This window comes from Halichoerus grypus, chromosome 2 (genome assembly GCF_964656455.1).
Source record: "Halichoerus grypus chromosome 2, mHalGry1.hap1.1, whole genome shotgun sequence".
Classification (NCBI taxonomy): Eukaryota; Metazoa; Chordata; class Mammalia; order Carnivora; family Phocidae; genus Halichoerus; species Halichoerus grypus.
In genome coordinates this window covers 153198818-153221334 of record NC_135713.1, presented here as the reverse complement: position 1 = coordinate 153221334, position 22517 = coordinate 153198818, and the positions used below count along the sequence as shown (strand labels likewise).

The 22517-nt window shown below is 53.1% G+C and overlaps 1 protein-coding gene across 5 annotated transcripts in view; it reads left to right on the top strand.

Moving 5' to 3' along the window:
• Positions 1-1074: 1074 nt before the first annotated feature.
• Positions 1075-22517, top strand: part of PIK3R5 (phosphoinositide-3-kinase regulatory subunit 5) — a 63813-nt gene continuing 42370 nt past the window's right edge. For 4 of the 5 annotated variants that reach the window (XM_036094669.2, XM_036094667.2, XM_036094668.2 and 1 more), the window contains exon 1: positions 1075-1203. The gene's annotated coding sequence lies outside the window, so the exon portion shown is untranslated. Of the gene's footprint in view, positions 1204-1720; positions 1960-22517 lie in introns of those variants that run through there. The other variant, XM_078067911.1, reaches the window with a different exon arrangement.

Below are 22517 nucleotides of genomic sequence, written 5' to 3'. Positions count from 1 at the left end.
TTTCCAACTGTAGGCTGGAACCAGACCGTCGTGTCGGCCCAGGGGTACTTTCTGTTTCTGTGCCTTTGGGGAAGTGCTTTTTCTTGGTATTTTGGGAGTCAGGAAGAGAAGAGCCATTGGTGTTCACATCCCTCAAAGCCTCAGGTAGGGCTGTGGCTTTTGACCAACAGTAACGTCCGACCTTGTGGTCAGTTTCAAGCGCCTTCCACAGCTGTTGTGACACAGAGTCCCATTCAACAGTGGAAGTGGAAATTTCAGCCTTGCCCTGTATTAATTCTGAAATCAAGGCTATTCTTCCCTTGCAAGGGCTGCCGGCACAACTTTCTTACCCCCATTTTGTAAGTGTGGAAACGAGGCTTAGGGCAGCTCAGGGACTCCCGCGACTCCGTGCTGAGTTCTTCCTGCCAGCGTCGTCGGGGGTGGGGAAGGGGCGAAGAGGGCCTGCCTGGACTCTGGACATGACCCCTACCCCCCGCTTCGGGGGCTGAGAAATGGCCGAGGGACAGCCACCGGCGGAGTAACGGGGGAAAGGCAGCCAGGGGGCTGGAGGTGCGGTGCTGAAAGCCTGCCTTCTTGCAGAGGGGTGGGGGTCCAGGCGCCCGTCTGCGCACCAGGGGTGCAGGCATTTTAAAGGTTAAGAGCACCCAAAGAAAATAGAAGTAGGAGGAGGAAGTGGGGCGCTGGGTCGCAGTGAGAGAAGGAAGCAGCTCGTCGGAGCTTCCCCTTTCTCCTCCTTCCCCGAAGCCCCCACCCCAAGCCTCCCTCCGGCTCCGCCCACCCGTCCTGCGGGGCCGAGGCCGCGCTTCCGCTCCCCGGGACCCGCCGCACCTGACTCGCGGGGGGTCGGTGGCGCTCGGGGCCCCTCCGGCCGCGGCCGCGCACCCGCGGGGGACTGTCCCTTCCAGCGCAGACGCGCTCCACGCTGGCGCCGCCGCTCCTGCGCTGCGCGGGGTCGGTGGGACTCGGGGGATGCGTGGGCCAGGCGCCCGCGCGCCCCGGCCGCCAGGTGGCGCTAGAGACCCGCCGGGCGCCCCGCCCCGCCCCGCCCCGGCGTGGCCCCGCCCCCGGCCCGCAGTCCGAGCGCAGCCCGGGCCGATGCGGGGACTCGCAGCGCTGCTCCTGTCCGGCGTCGTGGTCCCGACCGCACGCGAGCCGCGGGGAGTCGCCGCTGGAGAGGGGCTCGGCGCCCGGCGGGGACTGCAGGTGCGTGGCGGGGCGGGCGGAGCAGCGTGGCGACCGTCGGGGAGCAGTGGGCTCTGAGAGCGGCGGCCGCCGCCGTCGGGCTGGGCGGTCCTGCCGTGTCCCGGCCCCGGGGGCACGGGGGTCCGCGCACCTGCCGTCCCCGTACTCCCGGAGACAGAAGGGGCGTCCCGGGGCGGGGGGGCCCTGCCGAACGCCGGGGCGGTGCGTGTGGCCGCGTCCTCCCGCCCCCTTCGAAGGCCGGCCCGAGTGGGGGTCAGAAGCCCGCGCCCCCTCCGCCTGGGGACGGTCGTGGGGAGCGGTCGCGGGGAGCGTGGGCGTCGCCGCCAGGCCCCGGGCGTCGCGGAGGTGCCCAGGCGCCGGCCGCTCCTCGGGAGCACCGCTCGTCGGCGCGCGGCAGGAGCCGTGTTGACACCCGGGTGTCCCTGCGTGACTCCGCGGGTGCGTGTGTGCAGGTGTGTGTGCGCGTGCGCGCGCGCTGGCCCATCCCAGGCTCCGGGGTAAATAAGTGAGAGGTTCAGGTCAGGAGGAAGGCGAGCGTTCAGAGGGAAAGGGAACGCGAGATGAAAGCAGCAGGATGTGGTATCGAGTGAGTTAACAAGCCTCTGCGCAGAGAGGAGGGGTGGGTTTAGGCGAAATGAGGGCTCAAAGTAGGCCAGGTCTGCCCGGAAGGCCCCTTCTGGATCGCCCTTCCCTTCCTCCCTCCCGTGGTCGCTGCATCTTCTCGTCCACACTCTTCCTCCTGCCCTGGACCACCTGGTAAGGCGCTGGTTCCCAGAGCTTGTTAAAGCACGCATTCCCCGGCCCCGGGCCCAGCTTTGGGAAGGGGGGCGGGGGGGGGGGCGGGGAGAGTCTGGAATCTGTATTTTTCTAAAATTTGGATAAGCTCCTTCAGTGATGCCCTGGACCCATTGCTGGGGAGCCCTGTGTGATGTGGAAAGGAGACTTGAGCGGCCGCAGGGGTCTTGCTGTGTGACCTTGAGCATCTTCTGTCCCTCCCCCAGCCCATTGCCCTATCTGTGAAATGGGCTCTAATAGTGCCCCCCCGGGGGCGGGGGCTGTGGGGAAATTCCATGAGAAAAGTGTGATGAGACTGGCTGCACATGGGAGATGTTTCCTGCGCGTTTGCAGAACAGGAGTATGGAGATCAGGGGGCTTCCCTGCTTCCTCAGCTCCCCACCATGGTGCGGGTCCAGGAAGACAAGAAGGTTTCCAATGGTCAAGCTCTCTTTTCCTGGATACCCTCTCTTTTCAGGATACCCTTCCTTGCTTTTTGAAGCATAAGCTGCCAGGACCGTAGGGACAGGCAGGCTTGGGGTCTCTGTATGCTGGGCCTCGTTGGGATTTTAAGCGTCGTCTCCCCCCCCCCCAACACACACCTCCAGCTTAAGACGGAGATGATTATCTTCTCTCCCCAAGCTGTAATGGAAGCAGACCACCTCGGCCTCCCCTTCCTCGTTCCCATGCTGCTCTCTTTGTTTCTTTCAAGAGGAATCAGTGGAAGCTAAGTGGTGGTACTAGGTGAAAAGCATGTTTGGGGTTACTGGAGGGGTCATGATGATGAGGCTCCCCACACTGATCAGGGGCCTCTTGGCTGAGAAGTGGCAGAGGAGGAGAGCCAGAAGCCCCCAGTAGCCTCTTGGCTTGGACAGCCTAGAAGCCCCAGCTTGGATTCACCTAAGCTCTCCAGCTTTTGTTCCAAGAGGCTCACCCCAGTGGGCTGACCTAGCCAGCCCTGTGGGATCCCCGTGAACCAGAAGTGTTGTTTGCCTCAGCTGTGGGTGGGCTGAAGGCCTGGATCAGCTTCTTAAGAGAGGAAGCTACTAGAGGGGCCAGAGAGTGATGAGCAGTCCCTCAGGGGAGAGGGGGTAAGTTTGATTTTTGAGGCTCTGCCATAGATGTGTGTGGGAGGGAACGAAGGAAGGGTTACATCTGACTTGGGCCCAAAGGGAAGATGAGACGTCCCTAGAGCAACCATGTATGACATATTAGGATATTCCATAGATGTGAAGACATACATATTTTCACATTTTAATGACTCAGAAATCAAGATGCATCTACCATCTATGGCATCTTACCATTATAATAGACAACAATATTTCTTTCTTGGTGGCGCACAAAATAATGACTTTGGGGACATGAGTGGTGGCCCGCCACGGGTCTTTTCTGTTTGCTTCCAGGCTCGCGGCTGGGCTCTGGATAACGGGGGGTTTCAGTTAGGTGCCTTCTGGATAAGGGAGATAGAGCTGTAGCAAGGTGGAGGCTGGGGGCTGAGGGATAGGACGCAGTGGGTGACTGGGGGCACAGAGTGGGCGCTGGGTCATTCTTGGGTCTGGTGGGTCTACCAGTTGGGGTACTAGGCTCCAGCCTTATCCCAGCTCCCAGCTCAACCTTGCTCCTGTTGTCGTGGTCATGTAAAGCGACAGATCGAAGCAAGAGTTTTGACTGTGAACCCTTTAGAGCTGCCACCACCCCCTGGAGAAGGCCCATACCCCTTGGCATGGCTAGCTGGGCCTCCCGCCAGCCAGCTCAGGGCCACTGTGCTGCTGTCCCTCCGGAAGCTTGGGCAAACCCCAGTGCCTTTGCACCTGCTATTCCTTCCCTCACCTTGCCATTCCCTTCCTCTACTGCCCAGTGGACTGTGACTCCATCCCCCCCCACCCCCATTCAAACCTCATCATCTTTGAAGTCTTTTCCAACTACCCCCTCCCCACTCCCCGGCCCTGACCACTCCCCCTGTCAGCACACCTTGTGTGTCCTCCTGCATTAGCACTGACCACTCTGGCCTGCAGGGTCCGACCAGCAACGTGTTGGCTTGCTCACCTGAGCCACCTGATGCTCTGTGTGGCTGTTCAGCTCTCACCATAACCCCCCCAGCCAGGATGTCAGAGGCAAGAAATCCGTGCACGCCAACAGTGGGAGTTGCCGCCTGCAGGAGGGTGGGGTCAGGAGGGAGGGGTGTGCTTTTCATTTTCGTGTCCTCTGGAGTCTTCTATCTGCTGTTGTTGACCTAGGCAAATGAGGCTGTGTGGTTTCCTTGTTGGGGGCAGGGGCTGGGGCGTGAGGGCTGAAGGCAGCGGCGTCTGGGCTTCTGCCTCTCTTGGAGTTGGTTGGCCTTGTTTCTGCGGGTCTCCTGCGCTGATAGGCATGTGACCTTGATTGCATCCGCGCACATCCCCGGGGGTGTCCGTTCTCACCTGTGGGGAGGTGTGTAACAGGTGCTCTCTGCAGTCCCTTCCTGAGCTCCCGCCTTCCCTTCACTGGCTCAGCACTTTTCTACGGAACACCTTCCCTGTCCCGGGCACGTGCTGGGCTCCCTCCCTCCCTCCTGAGCAACACAGACAGTGTTCCTGCCCTCATGAGATTCGTCAGGCGGGCGAGACACTAGACCCACATCCCATTTCATCACACTGGTGAGATTTAGCGGGGGCCTGTGATTTTACACAAAGGGAGCTCCATATAGCTTGGAGGGTGAAGGAAAGGCTTCCCTAGCCAAATCCTATTCACGGTGAGACTTGAGAGATACAAGACAGAAAGAAACAGTAATGCCGATCGTAGTAATCCCTGCCATTAGGCAGGTAGCTCGCCCAGTGTGTGGCATGGACCAGGGGCTCAGGCCCTTGGAGGCCATCAGTTCTATTAGCGGTGTTCCCCTTTTCCTCGGCACTGATCATCAGCAGGGAGCATGTTTTACCGCTGCCCCCGTGGGCTCCTGGCAGGAGGCCCCCAGCTTCGAAGGGAGGCCCTGTGCCACATTGTCTGCTGAGCCTTCATTCAGTCCCTTTCCAGAGCAGCTGCCCTTACAGGGTTAAGAAACGCTGGTTTTCTATCATCCGGTCAATGCCCCCCCCCCCCCACCACATCCTTCTCCATCCAGAGCTGTCCTCCCAGAACCACGAAGTCCGTGTGGGCGCTTGGGGTCTGAGCATCTGTGCCTGAATGGCCACGTGGTTGGGACTCTTGGCACGAGGCACATGGTCACAGAGCCACGTCCACACAGCTGGGCTGGGGCGGCCCACCTCCTCGGTGTGTTCTTCTGGGTTAGATCACGTTTGCACCTATAGCTCTTCCTTGATAATGGAGATGGTAGATTTTCTACTCCCCCCCCCCCTCCGCCCCGGGCAGAAAAAAGGCACATGTGTGCGTACACACATATACATGATTTCTCTCCCTCTCTCTTTCAAAGTTTTGCATAAAAGGTCAGGGTTGGGACGCCTGGGTGGCTCAGTCAGTTAAGCGACTGTCTTCAGCTCAGGTCATGATCCTGGGGTCCTGGGATCGAGCCCCACCTCAGGCTCCTTGCTCAGCCGGGAGCCTGCTTCTCCCTCTGCCTGTCGCTCCCCCTGCTTGTGCTCTCTCTCTCTGACAAATAAATAAATAAAATCTTTAAAAAAAAAAAAAAGTGTGTGTGTGGGGGTGGGGTGGGCGCAGGGGATGAGCTCCCTGACTGCTCACGGAGCCCCCATCCTCCATGCTTACGGTTTCTGGATTTCTCATCAAGTCTTGAATTCAGCCCATTTTCAAGATGACGTAAAAGCGTTACTTTTGCTCGTGGCGTCCTTACTAGAAACCCTCTGCTCCGTCCCAGCACTGGGACTTTCTTTGCGACAGATGCTCCCAGCTCCCCGAGCGCCCAGGGACCAGCCTGAGCCCGGGGCCTTGTATTTCTGATACGGGGGCCCAGTCAGGTGCCACATGTGAAGGAGGTTTCCTTCAGTTCCTCATGACGAAGGATTTTTAGAAGCATGAATGGAAGTGAAGTCTGTCGAATAGTTCTGTCGGCATCTTACCAGGAGATTCTTGCATCCTTTTTTGGCTTGCCATAGATTTATGTGACAGATGATATCTTTAGCTTCCTTGGATTGAGCCCGTCCTGCATTTCTAGAACAAACTCCATTTGGTCAAGGCGTTTTATTCTTTAAAGGCGGTGCCAGGTTTGACGTGCTCAGAACCTCTTTCGGATTTTTTGCATCCTTTCTCGTAAGTAAGGTCGGCCCGTGTGTTGCTTTTCTGTCCTGCTGTCGTCGGGTGCTACCTCAGTGCTCCCCAGCTGGGCGTCCCCTTTAATTCTTGGCCTCCAGCAGTCAGCCACGAATTCCCACGAGTCCTTGCTTCCCACGCCCTTGGGCGACCAGATGGCCCCAGTTTGGCTCCAGGTGCTGCGTCTGGTGAGGACGCTGATAAACCACGTCATACACGGCACAGGTCGCCAAGACGGTGATGACATCATGCCAAAGGACCGAAGAAGCAGAGAGGTTTTCCTCCTCTAAGAAGAAGAGGGCACCAGGGACAAGTGGTGTCTATCTCCAGATGTTTGAAGGGAAAAGGCGAAGGCTGCCTGCTCTGTGAGGATCATACTCCAGGAAGGAAAAAACAGGACCTAAATAGGCCTCAAGCTTGCTACAAGGAAGATCGTGGACAAATTCAGAACAGATCAACAATGGACTGGGTGGCCTTGTGGTAATGAGTTCCCCGTTGGGGGAAGCATTCAGGGGAAATACATGTCATATGTAGACATGATTGTCGTGAGAATGGAGGCCACGGCTGCTCCATTCCCAGGTCTCTAGTTCTCCAAATCATAGTGGCCACGTCTGACTGGTTGTATACAAATCGGTTGTTCTGAGAACGGAATTTGAATTTAAGAAGTTCAGTGGCCTTGAATAAACAAATCCCGAAGCTGGCCGGTTCCCCCCACAAAACCCACAGCCTGTTCCTCTGGAGTGGGGGTGCTTTGGTGGTCAGAAAAGTGTTGCCATCCAGGGCAGGAGACCCCAGGACCCTCGCCCACATCCTGTGCTGGAGCGTGGGCTTTTGTGGGGGGCTCTTTTGTTCTTGGCTCCTTCCAGCCCCTGCTGAGGGACACGCATCGAGCCCCACTTTGAGGATCACCTTCCCGGGTGGCTATCCGAGACCCGCTATCAGGGCCAGCCTGCCCAACCTCCGGGTGGTGGACCTGGGGATTAATGGCCTCTTATTGTGGGGTTTTGGGAGCCAGTGTTTCATAGATCTTTGTGTTTTGCATTCACTTCTGTACTGACATCTTGGGAGTTGCGTTCTGAGAAGACAAAGTCAGAGTTTTCCTTGGCCTGCTATCGCGCTTGAGGGAACCCCAGGGCCTGCGGCCTGATGTTCAGACCACAGGGTGGGGGTGGGAGGTGACAGGTCCCCGTCCCGGCCTCTGTCCCTGGGTCACGCGCTCATCCCTCCCAGCCCCTTCCCTCCTGGATCAAAGGGGCCCAGCCCGTGAGTTGCCCCATCTGCTCTCCGAGTGTGGACTTAGAGGAGCTGCTCCTTCCACATGGCACTTGTCTTAATGGCAGGACTCCTGGCGGCTGCCAGGTTCAGACCCCAGGGGCGCCATGCCTCCTGCCACCCAGTCCTCTGTCTATAGGACGGCTCCCTCCAAGGTCACTGGTGGCTCCGTAATGGCGAATTCTGGTGGCCTCCTCCTACCTGGTATGTCTCTTGGGGTTTCCCAGGCCTCCGATGCCCGCAGCTCCCCTGGGGCTTTCTCTCTTCCCGCCCGCCCCTCCTCTTCCAGCCGTCCCGGGGTACGTCTCTGTCCCTGTCCCACACCCGCGTCTCCAAGCCCATGCCTGCCGTTTGCACCATTTCGACTTCAGCCCCTGTCGGGAGCCCAGCTCCTCACCCACAGAGAGGGCTTCCGCTGCGGACTTCCCCATTCTTGTCTCTGGTGACAACAGCCTCCCAGACGTGAAACCTTGGAGTCACCTCTGGGTCCTCCCTCCATCTTCCCGCTCCCCGGCCCGTGTCATGGCGCCGCCTCGCCCGGGGTCCTGGCTTCTGTCACTTCCCCACCACGCCTGCTGCTCGCCATTCAGCTTTTGTCACCGTGAGCCCGGCCGGCGGCCTTCCTTGCTTCGGCAGCAGGCTCTTCCTGCGAAAACCCCTTTGTCACCGTGCTCGGAAGCTTCTGGAAGCCTCTGGTGACGCCCTGCCTCCCAGGGAAAGCCCAGAGTCCTTGGCTTCCCGTTCAGGTGTCAACGCTGAGTCCGGCTCTTGGAGTCTTTTCCCCGAACGCTCACCCCTCCTCCAGCCAGGCTGCCTGCCTCAGTTTCTCCAGGACCTAACATGTGCTCTTGCCTCTCTCCTCCCTGCTCCCGATGAGGAGACTCCCCAGCCGTCGTGTTCAGCCCCTTCTCCCCAATGCCCAGCGGGGCCAGGCTTTGGCGGTGCTCAGTCTGTGTTGGCCGGTTGAGCCTCCATAGGGAGGAAGCCCGGGGCCCCGCCTCGGATGGCAGGTGATTGACCGCCCCCCCCATCTGAGATCTCGCGGGGTTCAGTCATCCCCCAGCTCAGGAACTGCACCCTCCAGGCACCTCAGTGGATTCTGTGGGCATCCGAAGGAGCACCAAAATCCTGTGTCTTTGCCTTCCTGGACAGGACAAGGCACATGTCTCCCCCTCCCCATCGTGGGGTCCCTCCAGGCCCCAGGGGCCCCTGGCCAATTCCACATGCTGAGAGCCCACTCCTGGGGAACCCTCGTGCCACCCTCCAGGTGAGTCAGCTTTAAGACGAGCAGTTCTGTGAGTCTGACAGTGGGGAAGCCCGGGGCAGCCGGCCCCAAACAAGTCACTCCCAGACCGATGGCTGCTTCTATACAGGGACCTGGGGAAGTAAAGAGTCTGTTTGCAACACGATGTTTACAAGGCAGAGGGGCTTCCTGTCCTGCCTACCCGGCAGGCTGTGGGGCAATCAGGAGCCGTGTTTTTAGGCGGGAGCGGGACAAAGAAATGCTTGGAGGATTTCTGGGGATTCTGCAAACATCCCCAGGGGTGCCCGGCCATGCTGACCCTGGGGGAGGCCAAGGGAGGCATAGAACTCCCTTGGGAGTTTTTAAATTGGGAGAAAGTAAAGTACTACCATTAAGTATTGTTAGTTTGCATATTGCCCTTTCCAGCTTACAAAGCGTTGTTCCCGAACGTGGTGCTGCTAGTCAAGTGGGCACCCTTTAGAGCAAAGGGAGATTCCCTTCGGTCACTCCCAAGCAGGGCGATGGGCCAGGGTAAGCGTGGATGAGGTTTGGGTTTTTTTTCCCCTTCCTTCCCCCACCTTTTGAATGGGAGTAATGCTTTGGAGAGGAAAGAGGGCTTTCTGGGAAGGAGAGAGCACTGGGAAAGGTTACCTAGGAGAGAGAACCCTCTCATCCTGATTCCTCCAGCATGGACAGTGACGCCATTCTCTGTGCCCCCTGAGAAACGGGCCGAGGGGGCTGAGCCTGGCTTCCCCACCTCCTCCAACATCTGTGGCAGTGGCCCTGGGCTCCCCCTGGCAGCCTGGGACCACCCGTAGAAGAGCACAAGCTTGTGTCCAGGATCCCCTGCTATCCCTGCGACCTGACAGCAGCGTCTGGACGGCGCTGGTAAAGCACCTCGGGCTCTGGTGGCCCTGGGGACAGGAATACTCTAGGGTTCCCTCTGTGGCAAGCGGGTGATCTAAAGATGGGGCTCACCATCGCCACCTGACTTTTCACGCCCCGAGGTGGTTTTCTGCCGTGAATTCTTCCTCTGAACCCGTTAGAGAAGGGTAGAGATGAGCTGCCCAGCTGCAGGGCAGAAGTGCCGAGGACTCCTGTGACGTCACAGCAGCCTACGGGTCCTGGTGTGATAATATTGGTTTGGGTATAAGGTGCTCTAAGATGCAGAGGAAGGACAAAAAGCAAGGGTATGACTTTTTAAAGAGATTGGTCATAAAACCCCTTACGTGAGGCAGAAGTTGGCTGCGGGAGGTGATTTGAGGAGGTGGCCTTGGGGAAGGACTGGCCTTGGGTGGCATCCAGAAAACACATTTCTGAGCTAGTGATGCTAAGGAGCTCAGGCCTATGGCGTGCAATCTGTGTGGGGTTGGAAGAGGAGGCTGTTCTAGAAGGTTCCCGAGTCAGCTGGAAAAACAAGGTGCTGGGGACTTGTGGGAGTTGGCAGAAGCGAGCCTTCGAGACTGTATGGCCATGTGTTGGAGGCCGTGGATAAAGAAGGAGGTGCCACCCATTCTTCATTCTCCTGTTCTCCTGCCTCTGGCCCAAGGCAGCCTGCTGTCATGGTCCAGCATCATCCCGAGGTGGATGGAGAACGGCCCTTCTTGGACCAACGCTCCGTTCTGCTGGCCCCCCATCAAGGCTCCTGTATGGGGACTGTTAAAGAGATCGGGTTGGTACAGTCCCACCTCGGGTCCAGAGCTCAACCCCTCAGAGTCCAGTTTCCCCCCTTCTCCTCCCCATTCAGTGTTTTTGAAGATCAGGGATTACTTCTCACTGCCTGTTACTCCTACAACCTGCCCAGTGGATGGAGGCGGCAACAGGATAATCTTTTTTTTTTTTTAAATAAAGACTTAATTCTTTTTTTTTTTAAAAGATTTTATTTATTTGACACAGAGGGACACAGTGAGAGAGGGAACACAAGCAGGGGGAGCGGGAGAGGGAGAAGCAGGCTCCCCGCGGAGCAGGGAGCCCGATGTGGGGCTCGATCCCAGGACCCTGGGACCATGACCCGAGCAGAAGGCAGACGCTTAAAGACAGCCACCCATGCGCCCCTAAAGACTTAATTCTTGAGAGCAACTTCAGGTTTGCAACAAAATTGGGAGGAAGGTGCAGAGATTTCCTGTACACGTCCCCTCCCTCCAACACATGCATCGCCTCCTTTGTTCTCAGCATCATCCACCAGAATGGTACCTTTTTAACCAAGGATGAACCTATATTGACACATCATAATCACACCGAATGCATAGTTTACCTCAGGGTTCACGCCTGGTGTTGGGCATTCTGTGAGTTTTGGTAAACGTATAGTGACCCATAGCCATCGTTGTAATATTATACAGAGCATTTTGAATGTCCTAGAATTCCTCTGTGCCCTGCCCGTTCCTTTCTTCTGTTTCCGCCACCCTGGGCAATCACTGATCTTTATTGTCTTCATAGCTTTGCCCTGGGGACGTAATTGTTCACAAAACTATGTGATCTTGTTTCAGGAAGACAAGCTCTGTTAATGCCTAGACTGTATTTGCGTGGTCCCGGCTACCCAACCAGTAGGAGATTATCTCGAATTCAGTTATCAAAACTGTCCCTCTCGACTTGAATTGCTTCGATACTAGCTGGCCAACCCAGTTCACTCCAAAGGATGTCTGACCTTTACATGAGTCAGTCCCTGCTCCTGCACCCCCAGAGTGGGATACACGGAGGTGGGCTCGCCGTAGAGAAGCTGCGTGCTGCTTTTCTGGGAGTATGACTTCATCTTCTGTGGTGTGTCTCCTTAAAGGGGAATGTGGGGGCACACTCTGTGGTCTCTAAGGTCAGATCATAAAACCTACTCCACCAGTTTGGGGAAAATCCTACCAGCTGTATCAAAATGACATAGTAAGAACCCAAACAAAAATCTAATTTTGCTTCTTAGACAACTCAGTATTGACTGAACTGTATTGTATCAGACAGACAGCATGGTGGTGGCGTAAAGAAGACAGCTTCGTAGGTTGGGAACCTGTGCTCCTTCTATCTTGATCTGCCTGCCTGAACATGTGGCTTTCATCTTGTGGTGCATAATGGCTGCCTAGCAATGGCCATCATATCTGCGTTCCAGCTAGCAAGAGGAGGAAAGAGAAAGAAGGAGGCATGCCTCTTCCTTTCAAAGGCATGATGTGGAAATTGCACTCATCAATATCTACCTCTATTCCAATGGCCAGAGGATAGCCACATGGCCACACTTGACTACAAGAGAATCTGGGAAGTGTAATCTAAGATTTCTAAACATTATATTATTATAGAAGAAAGGAGAATGGATGTAGGAGGACAATTAGGAGAGTCTCATCCACGTTTGGACTCCACTAGTTTGAGGTCTTTCTGAATCCTCACTGTCATATAAAGGTTCTTTATCCCTTCTGTTGTGTGGCAAGCGTGCTTTCTGAGCTCTGTTGAAAACCCTTAAAATACAAATGGCATTCTCTATCAAAAGCTGGAATCCACCCTAATGTCCGTCTACAGTTGAAGGGTAGACACAACATGGCATATACATGTGATGGAATATTGTTTAGCCTCAAAAAGGAGTAAAATTCTGACATGTTCCGAAATAGATGAACCTTAAAGACTTTATGTGATGTGAAATGAGCCAGCTGCAAAAGGACAAATACGGTATGGTTCCCTGTATATGAGGAACCCAGAGTTGTCAAACTCATAGGGACAGCAAGAAGACCAGTGATTACCAGGGGCTGGGGAATAGGAAGAGGGGCTTGGGGAGTTAGCATTTCTTGGGTGTGGAGTGTCAGTTCGGGAAGATAAAGAAGTTCTGGAGATGGATGGTGGTGGTGCCTACGCGGCAATGTGAATGTTCTTAATGCCACTGAGCTGTGTATTGAAAAATGGCGTGCTTTAAAGGGCCAAAAGCTGAGTTCTGATGAAGATCCTCGACATCCTTTTAGCTGACACCACTATTAAGCCAGTGGTGAATCCCTCTGTCTGTGTCCTTCTTCAGCTCGCACTTTTCCACGTTCTCATGAGGCTCTAGCAGGACTCGCTGAAATCCAGAGATGCTATTTTCGTGCATTTTCTTGTATTACTGTTCATGAGGCCATTCCAGCCCCTGGTGACCCCCGGGTCCTTTCATGAGCGTTCTCAAACTGCTTTTAATGGCATACAGAGAACTCTGCCAGGGTTCTGGCCGGCTCAGAGACTGTAGCTCCCAAGATTCTATGCTTTTGATATCCTCTAAAATTGAGACGGCCCTTTCTAGTGTCCGTCTCTGTCTTTGTCTGTCTGTCTCGCTCTCCATATTTCTCTTGTACATCTTTCATTTACTCCAATTCTTCAAAGATGATCAGTAGCAGTCCCCTTTCACAAACTCTGGTTTCCTTATGACTCGGGGATGTACTTATGCTCATCTGCAATTCTCAGCTCCTTTTAAGCAGCAAACTCTCTATTTGACTTCAGAGCCCTGTGGGGCGGCTGTCTCTCCCCTGGTCTCCCCCTCACCCCCTTGTCAGTGTGATCTTCTGAATCCCAAGGCTGATGTGTTATGCGCCGGTTGAAAGTTCAGCAATGGCCACACGAGGCTCTTGAATAAACCCTTAACACTTGGCCTGCTATCCAAGGCCATTCCCTTCTGCCACCCCAGCCCATGAAGGAAGATTTCCCAGTGCGCCCCATGTCATACTTTATCCTCCAGTGGAGCTGATCACCTGCCCTTCCCTACAGGAATCATGCTTTCTCATGCCTGTTGCCTCTGTCCATCTTCCCACCACCGTGCCTGAATCCCACCTCCGTCCATCTTCCCACCGCTGAGCCTGAATCCCACCTCTATCCTCTTCCCACTGCTGTGCCTGGATCCCCCCTCCGTCCATCTTCCCACTGCTGAGCCTGAATCCCACCTCTGTCCTCTTCCCACTGCTGTGCCTGGATCCCCCTCTGTCCATCTTCCCACTGCTGAGCCTGAATCCCACCTCTATCCTCTTCCCACTGCTGTTCCTGAATCCCACCTCTGTCCATCTTCCACTGCTCTGCCTGAATCCCACCTCTATCCTCTTCCCACTGCTGTGCCTGAATCCCACCTCCGTCCATCTTCCCACTGCTGTGCCTGAGTCTCACCTCTGCCCATCTTCCAACTGCTGTGCCTGAATCCCACCTCCATCCATCTTCCCACTGCTCTGCCTGAATCCCACCTCCGTCCATCTTCCCACCACTGAGCCTGAATCCCACCTCTATCCTCTTCCCACTGCTGTGCCTGGATCCCCCCCCGTCCATCTTCCCACTGCTGAGCCTGAATCCCACCTCTGTCCTCTTCCCACTGCTGTGCCTGGATCCCCCTCTGTCCATCTTCCCACTGCTGAGCCTGAATCCCACCTCTATCCTCTTCCCACTGCTGTGCCTGAATCCCACCTCTGTTCATCTTCACACTGCTGTTCCTGAATCCCATCTCTGTCCATCTTCCACTGCTCTGCCTGAATCCCACCTCTATCCTCTTCCCACTGCTGTGCCTGAATCCCACCTCCGTCCATCTTCCCACTGCTGTGCCTGAGTCCCACCTCTGCCCATCTTCCAACTGCTGCACCTGAATCCCACCTCCATCCATCTTCCCACTGCTGTGCCTGAATCCCACCTCCGCCCATCTTCCCACTGCTCTGCCTGAATCCCACCTCTGTTCATCTTCCCACTGCCGTGCCTGAGTCCCACCTCTGTCCATCTTCCCACCACCATGTCTGAATACCACCTTTATCCTCTTCCCACTGCTGTGCCTGAATCCCACCTCTGTCCATCTTCCCACCACTGAGCCTGCATCCCACCTCTGTCCATCTTCCCACCACTGAGCCTGCATCCCACCTCTGTCCATCTTCCCACCACTGAGCCTGCATCCCACCTCTGTCCATCTTCCCACTGCTGTGCCTGAATCCCAGGGCAGTTGTTCCTTCCTGAAGAATTATCTTGGGAATTACCCTCTCAGAGAAGCATTGCTAATTGACCTTCTCCCTCTTCCAAGTTCCTATTGCACTGCATATTAACCTTCACTGGATGCCTCACCCCTTAGGTACAATCCAGTTCGAATAGTGCTGCTCTGAAGTTTGTGGTGTGTGTCCTTTGAGTAAAAGTCTGGGAGTGGAATTGCTGTGTCATGGGCCATGCACAGGTTGCACTTGAGTGGGTACTGCTAACTGGTTGTCCTGGTTTGCACCCCCCCACACCTGCAGCCATGAGGGTTCAAGGTGCTTCACATCCTCATAAACAGGGTTTTCTATGTTTTTCATTTTGGCCATTCTGGTGGGTGTGTGGTGGTATTATATCATGGTTTGAATTTGCATTTCCCTTATGACTAATGAAATTGAGCACCTTTTCATGTTTATTGGCCATTTGGAGAGCCTCTTTCATGAAAGATGTATTCAAGTCTTTTGCCTGTTTTTCTAGTGATTTCTGTCTGGTTCGTATTTGTCATTGGTGGTAGTGGTGGTCCTGTCACTATGCGTGGTGACCTTTGAGGATCCCATCTTCCCATCTGATCGTGAGCTCCTTGAGATTTCTGGACCCCCAGTGCCTACTAAGACCCTCCAATAGTAGACTCTGAATACGTGCTCACTGTTGGTTAAATAAACCCTCTCTAATCCATACTTTCCAGTAGGATGACCATTCTCTTTGAGAAAGAGTGATGGAGGAAGTAGGCGGTAGAGTGGTTCTGCTTTCTCTAGAGCATCTGTAACTATTGCCCCACCTGCCCGGAGTGGCTAGCCTTATCCCCAGGCTTGAGTTCTGAAAATAACTCTACAGGCCCTTTTTGGGTCCTTGGTGCTTTTCTCAAGCCTTCCTTTCCTGACACGCTCACTCCTCCTTTGTGTCCATTCTCTTTTGGGGACCTCCCTTCTGTCTTTGCCATACGTCCCAGGAATCACGCTTCCAAGACATCAGATGTTTAGAGGAACAACAGTTTATCAGATGGCTTGATTTTAACCTAAGGAAACCTTCCAGCTGCTGTCCAGGTGAAGCATGCCACCATCCCGAGGCCTTGCTGCAGATCAACCTGAAGATTCATCTGAGAAAAGCAGCATCCTTACCTCAGTCAGGCGAGGTGTGCGTGGTCCCATATCTGTCTCTCTTCTTTTCTTCTTTTTTCATCCTTGAAATCTCTTTATTGTTCCCTCATTCATTCGTTATGCACTCATTCATCCAGCAAATATGTGCGAGGCACTCTTCTAAGCCCTTGTGGAGCTTACATTCTAATGGGGCTGGAGGAAAAGGATGGGCAGCACATATGATAAATAATAAGTAACATGTATAGTGTGTCCGTTGGTAGTAAGGGGAGGAAAAATAAAACAGGATGTGCCAGAGGTAGGGTTTGCCAGAAGCCCTCCTTGAGAACATAACTTAAAGACTGGAAAGAGGCGAGGGAGTGAACCTAGAAGACATCTGGGAGAAGAGCACTCCAGGCAAAGGGAACAGCAAGTGCAAAGGTCCTGAGGCAGGAGCACGCCTGGTGTTTCGGCTGTGGTCATTCTAGTCCCCAGGAGGTGGCACCTTCCAGGGTGGCGTCAGCAGATCTCAGTATCTGAAATGAAGGGTGGTGTATTAGTCATGTTTGTATCTACCACAGCATCGAGCAAAATATCTTGTGGACATATTCACTCGATAAGGGAAGTTTTTCTGTGAGTAAATGAATTTAGGTTGGACACCCTCTTAAAGGCTTCCTCCTATCATGGCAACCTCTAGCTGGCTAGTCAGATCTATTACTCGACCGCTCCGAGCGCCAAGTGTAAGGCTTCCAGCAAATGCGGCAGGAGCTGCTCTGCCTGATGACCCAGCTTGGGAAGCCACACACTGTTGCGTCTGCTGTCACCAGTTGGTCAAAACAGTCACAAGCCCGCTCAGGCTCCACGTCTTGATGGGCAAGGGGCACGGCTGCACCGTGGAAGAGGCTACGGGATGAGAGATGGGGTGACCCCATCTTGGGAAAATACAGCCTCGTCACCTACCTTCTGTTTTCCCTGGGGAAGAATTCTCATTTTCTGTTGTCATGGGGTTGTGGAGGGTTTTCGGATATTTGCCGGGCAGCCCGGCCAGCATAAACTCCCAGTGGAAGGTGGTTGCTGAGCCCAGCGTCCTCCCTCCTCCCACGCCTGCCCACCCTCCTGCCCCAGGGATGAGCCCCCCCCCACCCCCCAGGTGTGGGGATGGTGGGGAGTCAGGCACAGAGCTTGTGCTCTGCAAAGTATGTACACGCCTGGGGCGCGGCAGACAAACCTTGTCGTTATTTTTTTGCTCGGTGTGAGAATGGTATCTTCAGGTTGGAGAACGCCCTTGTTCTTAAGGGGTGCGTGCTCAGGTGTTAGATTGAACCATATGCACTTGCTGATACTCACTCCTGTTTGATAGAGTTCAATCTAACATTTAATAGTGATTTGTCATGATATCGCAACCAACAGCTTGCTTTCAAATGGTTCAGCAAAAGATGCGCGCGTGTGTGTGTTGTCAACCTAAGGATTACTCTGCCCACTGGCTTAGCAGCTAAGTAGGGGTGAGGCTGAAAGCAGATAGAGGTAGGACACCTCTGCCTTCCTTCCATCCATGCCTCCCACCCACAGCCTCCCACTGACCCAAGCCCCGGCTGCTGGGGGGGTTCACTGCGCCTGCAGGCCCATAGGACTTGCCCCCAGCCTGAATGGGTGATGCGAGGTTGCTCAGTGTCTGTGCGTAGAGACCCCCTCCCTGCCCTGGCATCGCTGGCAGGGAAGGAGGCATCTATCTGCTCAGGGCCTGGGGCATCAGCTGTGGGTGAAGCACGGGAGTGCGCAGAGGAACCGCTGAAGGAGGCTCTGGTTAAGGATGAGGAGGGAAGAGGACTGGGGCAGGGGAAGGGGTGCAGAGAGGGGCTCTCCAGGGGCAGCTGGATTTTCCTAGAAGGGTGGGCAGGTAGGAGCAGGGTACGCTTCCCGGGGAGGTGAGAAGGGAGCTGATCCTCTGCCCAGCTCCAGGGTCTGCTCTTCCCTCCAGGGGAGGTTTTGAAAGAGCCCAAGACCCTTTGTGTGTGTGTGGGGGGGGCACTTGGGAAAAGCCCCTGGGTGCCTCACCCTCCTCTAGGGGAAACCTGGCCCCACGGGGTCTCCCCGAAACCCCCGCACCACCAGCCTGGAAATTCTCAGAGAAATCAGACCTGGGGAAGCCCCCCTACGTGACCCCCCCGCCCCGGAAGGGTCTGCAAGGGGTCTTCCTGCAGAGAGGGCTCCCCAGCGCTCACGGCCCTGTGCCCCTGTGTACCCCGGAGCTGCAGACCTCTCCCTCGGCCACATCCTGTGCCCCGGGGTGCGCGGGGCACGGGGCGCTCTCGAAGCACAGGCCAGATGTGCAAATTCTGCGGCTGTGCCCGGGGCCGAGCGCAGCACGGCTTGCTTTTCTTGGAAATCATTGGTGATTTGTTAGAAAAACAGGAAACACTGGGGCTGCTGGTGTGCATTTTGACTTTTCTGTTTTTGTTTTTGAACTTCTTTCATCTGTCCCCAGGCCCAGGACGTTTTAAGGGTATTTCTGGTCAGCCCTGGCCTTTAAGCCCCCTCTTCACCATGCCTCCCCCTGCTGCCTATCCTCTCTCTCTCTCTGTCTGTCCCTCTTGCCTTGTGCCCCCTTCTCCCCCACCCCCAATCACTGCTGCGGGGGGCAGGCAGGTCTCCAGAGCCATGGAAACAGGTGTCGCATCTTGGTGATGCCGTCACTTGGTGATGCAGGGGCATGTGCTTTTGTGGAGTCGGGCTTCCCTGCACCTGTCCCCCCGCCCCGTCTGCGGTCCCCCCCAACCTTTATCACCGTGGTTAGACAGGAAGCAAAGTAGTCTCTGTGCACCGGGACTACTGCATCTGGGGCCACTGTCCCCTTGCTGGGGGACGGAGGTGGGTGGCGTAGGTGGGAAGGGAAATGCTTCATCCCTCCTGGGTCAGACTGGAGCTGGAAGGGCCCTCAGAAGGCACTTTTTCTATGGAGACGCTGAGGCCAAGACAGAGGGGACTCTGCACGGGCCCCAGATGGGGTGCCTTGACTTTAGAGGAAGAACGGGAAGGGGCTGAAGAGGTCTGGGTCCATGCTCTGGCTCTGCCCCAAACCATCCCCTCCGTGGCTATGTCTCAGAACAGCAGGAGGTGTGCAGTTGGGGGAGGGGGAGCTGTGGTCATTTTGTGCACTGAGCCTGTAGTAGGAGGCCAGAAAGCCCCCCTTTGGTGCTCACCACTTGGTGAGTTTCCCCTGGGTCTCATCTTGCTAGGGGGTGAACTCTGAACATGCCTGATGGTTCGTTTGGGGCTGTATTCAAGGATTTTTGTTGTCCATCCCCCACCCCATAATGGGCCACTATGGAGAGGCCCATCTCCCATTTTATGGATGAAGAAACTGAGGTCCACAGACGTTATGTGGCTTAACTCACTGTTCTCTGTTAACCCAAGCAGCCCCCCAGGAGGCGGGAGGGCAGTGGCTCTCTGCCCAGGGAATTGCTGTGCCCCCAGGGCCCCCCTTGCTGGGCTCTGCCCTGGGTTTTCATTCAGTGTCTCCGTACCACACATTTAGCTGGGGCCTCCCCCTCTCCCGGGGGACCTGTGCTTAGGGACTGCCCTTCTGAAGTCATATAAGAAGTCTGATATGAGAGATTAGAAACTCCCCAAACCTCTCCAGGGTGTTATTTTAAGAAGGCATTAAACTGTCTTGAGAGAGCTAGGACAGGTAAGACTAAGAATAAGATGGGAACCAGCAGGGGAAATGGAAACACTATTTAGGGCCCTTCCCAGAGGAGAAGGGGATTTGAGGAGTTCTGGACTAGGGAAGGAGGGTGAGCAGGAAGGTGACCCCTCCTCACAGCAGGACTCCTGAATACGGTGATCTGTATCAGGCCCTACTCTCCCTGCCCACATGCCTGTTCCTCTGGGTCACACAGCTTCTGGGGAGCAACGGCTCTTACCCAGGGGGTCCAAGAACTTGCGTGGGAAGCCTGCACCATCTTTGTTGTCACCCACCTCTAACTGAATGAAGCTCAGTGTTTCTTCCATTATGAACGCAAACAACAAGCCACAGTCATATTAGTAGCACCTATGACTTGGTCCCCAGTAGAAATCCAGGTGTGGTCCTATCACTTTGCATGTCATGTTGGGAACATCTCAAATGTCATTTATGCTTTTGACTACTTTCAAGTGATAATAGTGCTTAGACGGCTGCTGGATTTTGTTATTTCATGTGTTGATGAGGAGAACATAAATGACCATTTCACAAGGTTGATTATTACAACAAACTAGTAGACTGCCAATTTGTTGTAATAATCAGTATTTCAGTGTAATTCATTTCCTTTGCTGTCCCATGTATTTTGTTCTGTGCATTTGAAACATTATTCTGAAGAAGGGTCTGTAGACTTCAGATCTAGGGCATGAAAAGGTTAGGAATTCCCGCTGCTAGAGCAACTAGGGAAAAAATTCTGGATGTTACCTGAGAGCTGAGGGGGGCTTCGACGTTAGGCAGACCTAACTGGCATCCTTCCTGCAGACCCTGAGAAAGTGGCTTTATTTCTCGGAGCCGTAGTCTCTTCACGTGTCAATGGAGGTAAAAGAAGGTCTACCTTGAAAGCTTGCTCTGTGCATATGCCTGCCTGGTAGGTGATAGTGACAGTGGTTTATTTAAGCCCACGAGACTCAAGCAGGCTCCTTTTTTTTTTTTTTTTTTTTTTATCACAGAGGAGATTCCAGGCTAGGTCCATTTCTTACTGTCCCTTATGCAGAAGGGAAACATGCATACCATCTTTTTCTTTTGCTCTGGACAGGAGCAGGTGGTCTACAGGTATCCAATATGAATGTTGATCCATAAACTGAAGTATTTAAGAACTAGGCGTGATATGGCCATACAGTGGAATACTATTCAGTCATGAAAAGGAATAAGTATTATAACACACTACAACATGGATGAATCTAGAAAACACACTAAGTAAAAAAAGCTAGATGCCAAAAATAGTATGTTGTGATTCCACTTATATGAAATGTCCAGAATAAGGAAATTCATAGAAACAGTAGATTAGTGGCTGTCAGATGATAGGGGGAGGGAGAAGTCACTGCTAATAGGTATGGGGTTTCTTTCTGGAGTGATGGAAATGTTGTGGATTTAGATCGTGGTTATGGATACACAACATAGTGAATATGCCGAAAGCACTAAAGTGTGCACCTTAAAATGGTGTATATTCTATTATGTGAATTATATCTGAATTTTATAAAGTTAATCACTGCCGATCCCATGGACATTAAAAAGATAATAAAGGAATATTATGAAAAACTCTATATCCACAACTTTGATAACTTAGACAAAATAGACCAATTCCTGAAAGACACAATCAAAGCTCACACAAGGATGGATCATTGGAATAGATCTGTATCTATTAAAGAAATTTAACCAATAATTTATAACCTTCCAAAATAGAAAGCACCAGGCCCAGATGGTTTCACTGGTGAATTTTGCCAAACATTTAAAGAACAATTATATCAATTCTTTACAATATGTTCCAGATTATCTATGTAGAAAATCTTAAAGAATTGACCAAAAGCTAACAAACAAACAAACCCGGAAACTAGTAAGTGATTATGGGAAGTTGCAAGATACAAGATTAATACAGAGAAATCTGTCATTTTCCTATATACCAGCAATAAACTGTTGGAATTTGAAATAAAAAATGTAACACCATTGACATTAGCACTAAAAAAAAAAAAAAAAAAGAAATACTTAGGAATAAATCTAACAAAATATGTACAGAATCTACATTAGGAAAACTACAAAACCCTGGTGGAGTGAAGTCAAAGAAGATCTAAATAAATGGAAAGATATTCCATGTTCATGGACTCAATATGCCAGTTCTTCCAAACTCAAGCTGCAGATTCCATGCCATTCCAATCAAAATCCCCACAGATTACTTTGTGTCAACAAACTGATTCTAAAGTTCATATGGAAAGGCAAAAGATGCAGAATAGCCAACACAATATTGAAGAAAAAGAACAGAGTTGGAGAACTGACACTTCTAACATCAAGACTTACTATAAAGCTTTAATAATCAAAACAATGTGATATAGGTGAAAGAATGGACAAATAGATGAATGGAATGAAATAGAGAGCCCAGAAATAGGCCAACACAAATATGATCAACTGATCTTTGTGTTTGTTTTTTTTTTTTTAAGATTTTATTTATTTATTTGACAGAGAGAGAGAAAACGAGAGAGGGAACACAAGCAGGGGGAATGGGAGAGGGAGAAGCAGGCTTCTCGCAGAACAGGGAGCCCGATGCGGGGCTGGATCCCAGGACCCTGGGATCATGACCTGAGCCGAAGGCAGACGCTTAACGACTGAGCCGACCCAGGTGCCCTGATCAACTGATCTTTGACAGCAAAAAGTGAATTGAGACATTAAGCTTAAACCTTTCACAAAATTAATTGAAAATGGATCATACACCTAAAGATAAAATGCAAAACCATAAAACTCCTAGAAGATAATTGGAGAAAACCTAGATGACCTTGGGTTTGGCAATGAGTTTTTAGGTACAATACCAAAAGTATGATCCATGAAAGAAAAATTTGATGAGTTGGACTCTATTAACATGAAAACTTCTGCTCTGTTAAAGACACTGTAAAGAGAATGAAAAGACAAGCCGTAGACTGGAATAAAGTATTTGCGAAACACTTCTCTGATAAATAACTTGTGTCCAGAATATACAAAGAATTCTTAAAATTCAACAATAAGATAATAAACAACCCAATTTAAAAATGGGCAATAGTTGGGGCATCCGGGTGGCTCAGTTGTTAAACATCTGCCTTCAGCTGGGGTCATGGTCCCAGGGTCC